This window comes from Sus scrofa, chromosome 7 (genome assembly GCF_054392235.1).
Source record: "Sus scrofa isolate SSC_HxYL_T2T_F1_AM1 chromosome 7, Sscrofa_HxYL_maternal_Yorkshire_Landrace_v2.0, whole genome shotgun sequence".
In the NCBI taxonomy this organism is placed as follows: Eukaryota; Metazoa; Chordata; class Mammalia; order Artiodactyla; family Suidae; genus Sus; species Sus scrofa.
In genome coordinates, this window is record NC_139389.1 from 57346942 (window position 1) to 57359079 (window position 12138).

The 12138-nt window shown below is 42.8% G+C and overlaps 1 protein-coding gene across 44 annotated transcripts in view; it reads right to left on the reverse strand.

Moving 5' to 3' along the window:
* Window positions 1-12138, reverse strand: part of MTHFS (methenyltetrahydrofolate synthetase) — a 315580-nt gene that overhangs the window by 217133 nt on the left and 86309 nt on the right. For all 44 annotated transcript variants that reach the window (XR_014810306.1, XR_014810305.1, XR_014810319.1 and 41 more), the window contains one exon: window positions 3197-3249. The gene's annotated coding sequence lies outside the window, so the exon portion shown is untranslated. Of the gene's footprint in view, window positions 1-3196; window positions 3250-12138 lie in introns of those variants that run through there.

Sequence of the window (12138 nt, forward strand, 5' to 3'; positions counted from 1 at the left end):
CAATGATACGAACAACAAAGTGACAGTCCATGAAGCTGGAAAGCATTTTCTAGCCTGGCAAGTCAGGGAAGACTTCCCTGAGTCAATGACATCCCTAAATTCTGAGGGATGCACAGGAAGAGGCAGAAGATAATCCAGGCAGAGAAAACAGTGTATCCTAAGACTGTACAGCAGAAGGGAGCCAAGGCAACAAGAGAATGCCAAGTAGAAAGATAGGGTAAGTGTGGCCAGAGATGGGGAAGACATGTAGAGATGTAGGTGGGCCAGGACATGCAGGACAGGAAAAAACTCAGTGTGGTTTGTTGTTTTTGTTTTGTTTTGTTTCGGCCAAGCCCCACAGCATGTGGAGGTTCTCTGAGCCAGAGATCCAAACTGCACCACAGCAGCAACACAAGCCAGAGTAGTGACAGTGCCAGATCCTTAACCCACTGAGCCACCAGGGAACTCTTTGTCTTTATCTTTAACATTTTTTTTTTTTTACCTTTAATTTTAACCTTTCTGAATTAGGTTTGATTGTGTACCCTTGAGAAAGCATAGAGTTGTACTGGCTTTGTTAAGTAACATATATATATATATAGTGAGTTTAGCTTATTTATATTTGTTAATATCAATAAAAGGTTTGGTTTCAGTTGTCATGCTGTTTTTTGTTACACTTACTATAAGCACATAAAGTCCTTTCCTCTTTGGCTTCCAAGTGCCAAAACCTAAGCAGTAAAACAAAGTAGCTTAAGTGAAAATGTAGGTCTTTTTGAAAAGTCACTGGGAAAACTCACAGAATGTAAGGTGGAATTAGAAACCAGGGAAACAGATTAAAGATACTTTAATAGCCAAAGTGATACGGATAAAGATAAAATGAAAGCAAGTGTTATGATCTGGGCGTCAAATAATCTATAATCTAAGAATAGAAGTATTAAGCAAAACAAAGAATATTTTATAGTGCTAAAAGCATAATGAAGTTATCATTGTCATAAATTTCTATGCACAAAATAATATAGCAGCAATTTTCATGAAGCAGAAACTATAGAAGATAAAAGGAAAACTAGACAAATCCACATTAATAATAAGATAATTTAAATCACCTCCTTCTGACCGAGACAGATTAAGGAGAAAATATCTATCAAGGATAAAGCAAACCTAAATAAATAATAAATTAAGTATATCTTAGAGCTATATTTCCAACTTGGTACCATGATAATACAGAATATTCCCTCTTTTCAACTATCTTTAGACCATTTAAGAAAACAGACCATATTTTAAGTCATAAATAAAATCTAAATTAATTTCAAAAATTGACATACGATTCTGGCCAGAATAAATAATGGTTGTGATATAGTAGCTCATTGTGCTTTTGATTTGTAGTTCCCTAATAACTAATTAGTTGAGCATCTCTTCCTGTGCTTATTGCCAATTTATATATGTTATTTGAAGAAATGTCTATTCAGATCCTTTGCCATTTTTAATTGGATTATTTGCTTTTTGTTACTGAGTGGTAAGAGATCTGAATACCAGTCCCTCTTCAGATATATGACTTGCAAATATTTTCTTCCATCTCATGGATTGTCTTTTAACTTTCTGGATAGTATCCTCTGAAACACAAATTTTTTTAATTTTTATAAAGTCCAACATATCTATTTTTTCTTTTGTCACATTTGCTTTTGGGTTCTAAAAAACCATTCCCTAATCCAACATCATGAATATTTACTCCTGCGTTTTTTCCTAAGTTTCTTAAGTTTTTCCCTAAAACTCCTTAGTTTTATAATTTTAGTTCTTATATTTAGGTCTCTGATTCCTTTCAAGTTAGTTTTTGCATATGCTTTGAGGTAGCTATCCAACTTCATTCTTTTGCATGTGGCTATACAGTTGTTCCAGCACCATTTGTTGAAAAGATTACATATTCTTTATTTGTTTTAGCATCCTTGTCAAATATCAATGGACCATAAATGTGAGGAACTTTTAATCTGGATTCTCAATTATATTTCATCTATCCGTATGTTTATCCTTATGTGAGTATGACATTGTTTCGATTACTGTAGCTTTGTGGTAAGTTTTGAAGTTGGGAAATGTGAGTTCTCCAATGACTTTTTTTTTTAAACTCTTTTTTACTTTTTTACCATTTTTAAATTTTTTTTAACTATTTGTATTTCTATGTGAATTTTTAAATCAGCTTGTCAATTCCTACAAAAAAATAGCAGCTGGAAATTTGGTAAGAATTGCACTTTCTATGTCTTGTTTTGCTTCATTTAGTTTCAATGATGAGATTTTGATCTATGGAGACTTTGATAAAATGACATTGAGCAAGAGACATTGTGCTGTTTGCCCTTGTGATGCCAGCAGAGACCCTAAAAGTCTACAAAATGCCCCAATAGACAATAAACCAAATCAGCCGGTCTTTCCCTGTGTCACCCTGTGAACCCAGAGGCCACAGCAGCAGAAGGGCAGGAGGCCTGAAAGTGGTCACAAAAAACCCCCTCAGGCTCCCATTCCAAATATTCTTATTAACTAGAAACCTTATCTGACTATAGCCATCAAGGTTCTCAGACCAGGAGTGGACATAAGTCAGCCCTTTCCCTAAATTGTATCCATTTGAGTTTTCTACTCATCACACATTTCCTTTCCAATTTGCCCTGCAAAGACTTTAAACTTCTAGATAAGCTCAATTATGCAAAGAAAAGTGCTTTTTCCCTTCATTTGACAATAGTTTTCAAGAGAGGCCTGGCGAAAGCTGAAAGCTCAGCTGTGGGGCTCCTTTTGAAAGAAAAATTGGCTTCTGATTATACATAAGTGATAATGAACGAGGAATACATATTACGCTGGCCAGATTTACATATGCAAATTAGACAATCTTCCCTTAACTTCTCTTTCACCAGCAAAAAATATGGTAGGGATGCCTGAGCCTGACTGAATGATTCATGTAGACCTCAGCCATCTTTCAGTGAGTTAACAGCCAGTATATTGAACGGCTTCAAGATAGAAAATCATTCTCATATCTATGTCCTAAATGTGGACTAACTCTGCATTTAAAATTTGTATTTGTTTCCTCCTAATGAACTTAAAATGGAGGCTGATGCTATAAATAGGTGTGCAGAGTCGAAATCCAGGTTTGACCACGCACTAAATGCCTTCTCCGTCCCCTTCAGAGACCAGACCTATGCATTGAACATTCTGTACATAGTAATCAAGTAAAAGTATTGCTGACCTTGCAGACTCGCGTCTCTACAGGTTCACTTGCAGTGTTGGAAAGCAGATGACCTAAAAGTAGGAAAGAAAATAAGTGAAACAAGGTGACTGACCAACATGGTCTTTTATAGGCTATTATCTGATAAAAGTGTTACTTATTTCTAGGAGAGTTACTATAATTCTTGTCAGGGTAGAAGTCAGAGGCCTTGATTCTGCTCTCTGCTTATGTCTTTTTTAGTTTCCTGACACCTTGGGGATCCTTGGCCAGGGGCAATCGAAAATGACCCTTTTTTCCATGGCGCCCAGTGGGCAGAATAAGAGTTCTATCCCACAAGAATGGGATGCATGAGGCTCTCTTCTTCTCTGAGTTGGAGACAGCAAGCCTCTGACTTGGGGATTAACCTTCAGAGCCTGATTCCAAGCTCTTAGGCGCTCCATCTCTTCAAGCCCTCCCACCTCCACTGCAGCAAGATAGAAATTCTGACTTAAGACACGTGGTAAGATAATAAGTGAATGGCCTTGGTCTGGAGTCAGAGAAGAATGCCCTATGGATCAACTGTATAAATGGACCACCATATCCAGTTCTCCAGGCCACCAGACATGTGTGGTTGCTGAGAAATGAAGGAACAGGTAGGCTCACCTGAAGCTGCCACGAGCAATCCACTGGACTCCACAAGGCCACATAAAACCGAGGGGAGGGAGGGTCCTGCCCAAATCCCACCCACGCAGAAAAACCAGGAGTCTAGTCCTATCTCCTGGTCCCTAGACTCCACCACCAGGGCACAGTATAATGGAAATGTCCCAGGATCTACAGTGACACACCTGGAATTCAAATCCTAACTCCCTTACTTAGTAGCCATGTGACTTTGGTTGGCTCTTTTAATTTTTTTAAGTCTTGGTCTATTCAGTTGGCCTCTTCAGTTAATTTTTTTTATTATTATTTTTAGGGCCACACTCATGGCATATGGAGGTTCCCAGGCTAGGGGTCTAATCAGAGCTAATTTTTCTATGAAAATGACCAGTGTACATCAACTCTCACTTGGCTTCTTCCTATTCTAGACCTTGATAGAAGCCCTGGTGACTAGATAGACACCGGTCCCACCCACAGGAGGGTGTGGGACTCTTGATGGGTGTGGGACTGGACATCAGCCACCTTGATGAGAAGTACTGAGTGGCCTCAGAGTCCTGCCCACACTCCACCAATGCTACCTACACTCGACAGTGAGGCTGCTGCTCCTGTGTCACATGCTAGGAGTGGGAACACGACAGGTCCATATGGAGGTTCCAAGCACATGCAACTCTGAGGAGGCCATAGAAGGCTAGTTCAGCAGTTTCAGTGGCTCATCAGAGATATACTTGGGGGGAAATGACAGATAGGTATGCAGGAGATCCATGCTCAGAGTGAAACCGGTCTTCATCCACCCTGGATGGCTTTTTCTTGCCCACATACCATTCTAGGAAGAGTCATCCATACTCTTTCTTTCTTTCTCCAATTCCCCACCACACTGCCCTCAGCCCACAGTGGTTCAGCTCTAGCCTCCATCACTCCATGACCTTGCTCTCATCAAGACCACCCGTGACCTCCACATTGCCAAATCCCAAGGGCACTTTTCCCCTCCTCACTACATTTGCCCTTTCACCAGCATCTTTCACCAGCCTCCTTCTTTGATTTTTCTCAAGTCTTTTGTTTTTAATCCCTTCGTTTTAATCATTCTCTTAACAAACATTTTTTTTTTAGTACCTTCTACTAAAAAAAAGTACCAGGCACTGGCCTAAGCACTGGGAATATGGTGGTGAACAAAAGCAGAAATGATTCTAATCCTTTTGGAAACTACACTCCAATGGGAAAGTCATGTATGCATCAAATAACCACACAGATAAATGTTGTATTGTCATCGTAACAAGCGATTCACTGGAGAGGGAGACTGTGCAGGGAAGAAGGGACTTTGACGTAGCCAGGGAAGTCAACAAAGTCTTCCCCAAGGACGTGAGCCTTGCTGAGATCTGAAGGATGGATGGGACTTCACTAGATGAACGGGGTGAGGAAGAGCCTTTCGGGCAGAAGGAACAGCCTATGGAAAGGTCACTTAGCAGAAAGATGGTGGATAAGTCTGAAAGGTGACTTGGTCCCATTTCCTAGAGCCCAGAGCAGGGATTCTGGTACATGTGATTTCTTGAGAAGCGCTCTCAGGAGAAGGGGGCGAGGGAAGCAGGATGAGGAACCAAGGAAGGATGTGGTCTTAGCTGATCCCATAGGGTGCTCTGGAGTGTGAATTACACCAGGGCTGGTTTCCCTTGAGGCAAAGTAATAGTCTTTAGTACTTTCTGTAGAAGCCAGTCATTGACTGTTGGTTACACAGGGGAAATGGGGTGAGCGCATGCCACCTGCCAGGTGAAGTCGCTCCCATTGACCAAAGGCAGTGCTCCAGAGATGGGGCAGCTGTGAGACATCAGCAGCCACACTCACAGCAGCTGGAACATGGACACCCCCGCCCCATAAAGGTGATTCAGGCCAGACACCAACAGCATCCACTGCAGAGCCATATGGCCAGAATCCTAGCAAAAAGAAGCTCTCTCCTAATCCTTGGCCCTCAGCTAAGTCTTTTCCCCTCTCTCTTTCCCAAAGTTTTGTTCCTATAAAATCTTTGAGTGCCTCTCTAGCCCATTCATACACCATGGTTATTTCTCCATCTTTTGGATCCCAGGCTAGAGTTCACTTCGGGACACCGCCTTGCCACCCAGATGTCTGGCCCCTGGGGCCTGGTAGCAGCAACACTTCAAAGCCTTCCAACAAAAGAAGCACAGGAGTCAAATTCAGAAAACACCAGGAATGTTTGACAGTCCGTGCTAGAGAATTCTGAGTCCAAGAGGTCAAAATAAGGCTGGTCACTCAGTTAAATGAAAAGTCAGGAGCCCAGAAGTGGGTACCCAGAGGTGTCAGAGCTGACGTGAAGGGAAAGCCCAGGCAGTGAGGGGGGCTGGGTCCGGGAAAGCAGGAACAGGAATGCCTGGCACATTGCAGAGTGTGGTCCAGGCAGGGACAACCCTGGAGGAGCAGATGCCCTTGAGGAGCTGCCATGCTGTTGCTCTGGCTCCCTCCCCATGCCTGGTCGTGTGGGCTGCTGCCTGGAAAGTACAGGATTTTCTTCTTTGCTTCTGGCTTTTCACAGTAACTTCCATTGGGCCACCACTCATATTCTGTGTAATAGACTAAACACGAAACATTCAAACTGAGCAGAGAATGGAGCAGGCACCAGAAAAGAAAAAGAAATGTTAAGATTTTTTAGCTTTTATAAAAGTTACCCCATAAATACATACAGGGTACAAATAAGTGTTAACAGTCTACTTGTGGTAATCCATGCACTAAAATATGGAGCTTTAATATCTCAGCCCCACTCAGGATTTGGTCTTACTTTCATAAACCAATTTCATATTACTTTATATACAGAGCAAGACAAATATAGCAATCATTTATTGAACAACGGTGCTAAGCTTTGCATAGTGCTAGGTTTTACATAAATCATCTTCTTTTAATCCTTTCAACAACCCTTAGGAAGGGTTGTTATTATCTCCATTTTACAGAGGAGAAAACTGAAACTCAGAGAGGTCAGCAAGCTGACATTTGGCAGAACGAGTATAAATTCAACTCTTTCTTATGACCACAAAGAGACACCATTCACAGCAGAAATACCAGATCTCAGGTATCCGAATGAAGTTTGCTCCTTTCAAATAGGCCCTCAAGAGACCACAAAATATTCTTCTTTAGAAATAGCCTTGTGAGCCTAAAGCATAATCTTTTTTTTTTTTTTTCCTTTTTTTTTTTTGCCATCTCTTGGGCCGCTCCTGCAGCGTATGGAGGTTCCCAGGCTAGGGGTTGAATCGGAGCCATAGCTGCTGGCCTACGCCACAGCCACAACAACATGGGATTCGAGCCGCATCTGCAACCTACACCACAGCTCACGGCAACGCCGGATCCTTAACCCACTGAGCAAGGCCAGGGATCGAAGCCACAACCTCATGGTTCCTAGTAAGATTCGTTAACCACTACACCATGACAGGAACTCCTAAAGCATAATCTTGTGAACGTTCTCACTGTAGGCAAGATTTTGTCCTTGAAAGACGAAGTTGATTTTCAACAGTTATTTGGAGCAAAGGCTGGTTGGCATGGTGGGGGAGGGGACAGGGTGGTCCACAGGGGACATCTGTCTATCCAGCCAACCTTTGTCTGTGGAGACACAGCCTTAGCTCATCCCACCATATGTGCCTCTTTTGTCACCTGACTTCAAGGTGGGCATGTGATCCAAACCTGGCCACTCTGGCCTGGGTACCTCATCCTCCTATTCACTGTGTTTTGTCTACAAAGTGGGCATGGGGGCAAGGCAAACCAGAGAACTTCTAGATGTAGTAGATCAACTTCGGAGAAAAGGGTCTCTCCTCCTTTTGGATTGTGTGTTAGTTTCCTCTAGCTGCTATAACAAAGGCCAACAAACTTGGTGGCTTTAAACACTATGAATCTATTCTCTTATAGTTCTGGAGATCAGAAGTCCCATATCAGTATCACTTGGCCAAAATCAAGATGTCAGCAGAACTGGTACCTTCTGGAGATTCTAGGGAAGAATCTGTTGCTGGGCCTTTTCTAGCCTCTAGAGGCCACTTGCATTCCTTGGCTTGTGGCCCCTTCCTCCGTCTTCAAAGCACATCACTCCAACCTCTGCTTTGTCATCCCATCCTCTTCTTCTGCCTTTGATCTTCATGCTTCCCTCTTCAAGGAACCCCTGATTACATTGGACCCACCTAAATAATCCAGGATGATCTCCCCATCTCAGGATCCTTAACTGAAATCACATCTGCAGAGTTCCTTTTGTTGCTGAACCAAACTTGGGTTCAATGCTCACTCATACACAATAAAGCCAATCTACGGACACCTGGTTGGGGGAAGGAAAACAAAGTGTTTGTTGTAGGTCACCGAGCAAGGACAGCTCACGCTCAAACGACCCAAACTCCTCGACAGGTTTCAGGGAAGGGGGTCTGAAAGGCATGGTGAGGGAAGGGGCCATAGGTTGCTTGATTGCCTTGTGTTCAAGTCTCAGGTTGGCTGGCATCAAGATGGAGTTTCGAGCATCACCCTTCTGGTTTCAACTGGTCTGGTAGCAATGTGCTTACAGTCAGCAGTTTTCACCTGGTAGGGGTCTGCTTTTGTAAAAACAACTTAAGAATACTTTTCAGGCTTTTATATATTTCAGGAAACAGAGTTCAGTGATTCTGCTATGTAGCAGATTTATAGTCTAAATTGTTACAAATTCCCAGTCCAACAGCTATTCTTTTTTTTTTTTTTTTTTTGTCTTTTGTTGTTGTTGTTGTTGTTGTTGCTATTTCTTGGGCCGCTCCCACAGCATATGGAGGTTCCCAGGCTAGGGGTCCAATCGGAGCTGTAGCTACTGACCTACGCCAGAGCCACAGCAACGAGGGATCCAAGCCGCGTCTGCAACCTACACCACAGCTCACGGCAACGCTGGATCCTCAACCCACTGAGCAAGGCCAGGGACCGAACCCGCAACCTCACCAACAGCTATTCTTGTTTCTGTATCTTCCTATTTCCTAATCATTAACTCTTCAGTAAGCCTTTTGAAACCAAGGAGAGGCCTGGAGACTAAAGTCAAAGCCTCTTGCTACAAAAGACAAGGACACGGGGTCTTGTATGCAGTTTCACTTTTGCCATGTAAGGCAACATACTCACAGGATCCAGGCATTGGATCATGGCATCTTTCAAAGGCCATTATTCTGGCGAGCAGACTGTGAGTTTGGGGGGCTCCCAGTGGCTATGACAGCAATGTGAGAAAAGTCTGACTGCAGGAGATAGGGTCAGTAGGAAGGGATGACACAAAAGATCGAGAAAGATGGAGTTCTCGTCGTGGCTCAGTGGTTAACGAATCCGACTAGGAACCATGAGGTTGCAGGTTCGATCCCTGGCCTTGCTCAGTGAGTGGGTTAAGGATTCGGCATTGCCATGAGATGTGGTGTAGGTTGCAGATGCGGGCTCAGATCCCACGTTGCTGTGGCTCTGTCGTAGGGTGGTGGCTACAGCTCCAATTAGACCCCTAGCCTGGGAACCTCCATATGCCACAGGTGCGGCCCTAGAAAAGACCAAAAAAAAAAAAAAAAAAAAAGAAAGAGAGAAAAAAAAGAGAGAGAGAGAGGGAGGAAGCTGACAGCATTTTTGAGCCTCTGGATTCAGTTGCCCCTGAAGGAAGGACAGGATGGAACCCCTGGCTTCAGTGTGGAGAAAGCCTGGCTAAGAGATGAAGAGAAACGAGGTAAGCCCTTAAGCCAGCTGCACCCCGGCCCCCTCCATCCTTGGATGTCCAGTTGTGCTTGTGTCACAATTAAACATGGAAAAAATACCATATTTTGGTCAAGAAGGAAGTGTGACCACAAAGAATTGATACTGATTCTCTTTTAGGGTAAAGTATCTGATCCCAAAGCTCATCCTCAAAGGTAAGTGCCAGGGTGAGTGATGAAATAAGGACATGAGTTTTGGAAAAAGCACCTGGTATCCCAAGGGAGTTATGTGAAAAGAACATTCATTTGGGAAGTTATATTTCCTTGCATTTTTTTCCCAAATATTTTATGTTTCATAGAAAGATGCTCGTTGTTTCTCCCTCTCTCTTTAATCCACTGCTTGCTCATGATTCATTCTCAAAAGGACCCCAGCACAGGACTACTGCTAACTGGATCAGGGAGATAGCTGACCCCTGCTGAGCAATTAAATTCTCTCACAGGCATTTGAAACTGGAACTTAGAGCTGCTAGTTAAGAGGTAGCTGGTCCTTAGAGTTTTCTGCCATAAGAGAGTTAGAGGAAGCTGACCTACAAGGATGGGAATGATGTGAACACACAGAGAAATACAAGGTCAGGAGACCAGAAAGACAAGGAAAAACAGAGACTCTGAGAGAGACACAGCACAGAGGCAGAGACAGAGAAAGCAAAGGAAAACGAACACAGTGACATTTCCAACATTTAGGAGATCTGGATAATGTATACCTGGGAATTAAAAGTACTATTCTTGCAATGCTGTAAGTCCAGAATTTTGTTAAAATTTTTTGTTTCAAAAATAGTGTAAACAAAATAAATACTCCAAGTAAAAGACACTGCTAAGAAAATGAAAAAAGCAATTGCAGATGAGGAGAAAGCATTTCCCAAACACATATTTGATGGAATGTACAAAGAACTCTTTCATCTAAGTACGATGAAGACAACCTCATGTTTTTAAATGAGAAATTAACTGAATAGTTAACTCACCAAAAGGGATAAACAAATGGAAGTACAAAAAAAATGTTCTGCACCATTAGTCATTAAGAAACTGTAAATTAAAACCACATTGAGGGGTTCCCATCGTGGCCCAGTGGAAAAGGATCCGACTAGGAACCATGAGGACTCAGGTTCGATCCCTGGCCTTGCTCAGTGGGTTAAGGATCCCGTGTTGCCATGAGTGGTGGTGTAGGTCACAGACATGGCCCGATCCCATGTTTCTGTGGCTGTGGTGTAGGCCGGCAGCTGTAGCTCCAATTTGACTCCTAGCCTGGGAATTTCCATATGCCGTGGGTGTGGCCCTAAAAAGCAAAAAATATATAAATAAACAAACAAATAAATAAATAAATACAAATCTTCTTCTCTGCTAGAGCAAAAGATCCATCAGCTCTCCAAAAGAGTGAAGCTAGCCTTTTGCTAGCCCTTTGAGAGAAGGAAGGAGAAAATATCTAATTTCTGTAGCAAGTCATGCTGCCTCACTTATAAAACATTGCCCTTCATCTTAATAAGTTTACATTGATTTCTCTCACTTGCAACCAGAAGAGCTCTGACTAAGATATTTCTTGATGGAAAGAAAATTAAATTTCTTAAGGATTCAGAAGTCCAAACTACCTCGAAACGTAATATCATAAAATCTTCTAATATTGTATTTAGATGGCTTTATCCCTTCTGGAATGCTAATTTTCAGCTCGCTGTGTTCCTAATATCACTCTGTGCATATTCAGAGCAATTCACCACCCAACAACCTCCACAAAGTCCATTTGAGGACTAAACTCATCAGACTATAATGCTTTCAGAAATTAAGATGTTCCTGGCAGAATGGCCTCGATGTTCATTCTTCTTGTGGATCACACAATTTAAAGTTTAATTCTCTGTGATTACTCCATCAAAGGAAAAGTACACATAGATGAAATGATTCTAGCACTGCCTTTGTTTGGACTGTCATATTCGGAGAGCTCCATTTCCAGCAGATGGAGAAATGGCAGAACTCGTGCACCCATCTAACTCCCAAGGGCTCCTGAGCCGTTGGCTGCTGCCTCCTAGTCCTGGGGCCCGTGTGACAGCTCCACGGAGAACACGGCCCTCCTGACTGAGAGCCCACGTTGCATTTGCTGAGAACAACTGCATTGCTGGGCAACAAGCATTGCGCAGGGACTGTCATCAGCCAGGGCATAATGGCTTGTCACGGCAGTACAATTCCATCTGACTCTGGGAGTTTCGTCCAAGGCAACCAGCAGCCAAACATTTAAGTGTTTGTATCATGACAAACATAATTATGAGATCGAAAGAGCCTATTTGGTCTACTGTGTAATTTTAAAACTCCAACTGTCAAATAGAAAATCCCTCGTCTTCTCATTTTGAGAAGCCTGTTATCATTCCAGGGTCCCTAACAGCTCACTCAGTAGCTGGTTAAGTGCCCTTTCTGAGCTGATAAGAGCTTCATTCTGTACTGGTTCTGGTGTCTGAAGAGTTTAGAAGCAGGAGGCTAGGTCCAGGTGAGCTAAGAAAGCCCCGGCTTCTTTAAGCTTGAGAGTGAGACACTGCACAGAACATGCCTCACTGCACTGTGGGTTTTTAATTAGAAAACCGCAATTGACACCAACAGGCATACGTGTTTCTGCATCTGTGGGTCGAAGTGTGCACACGCTGGCAT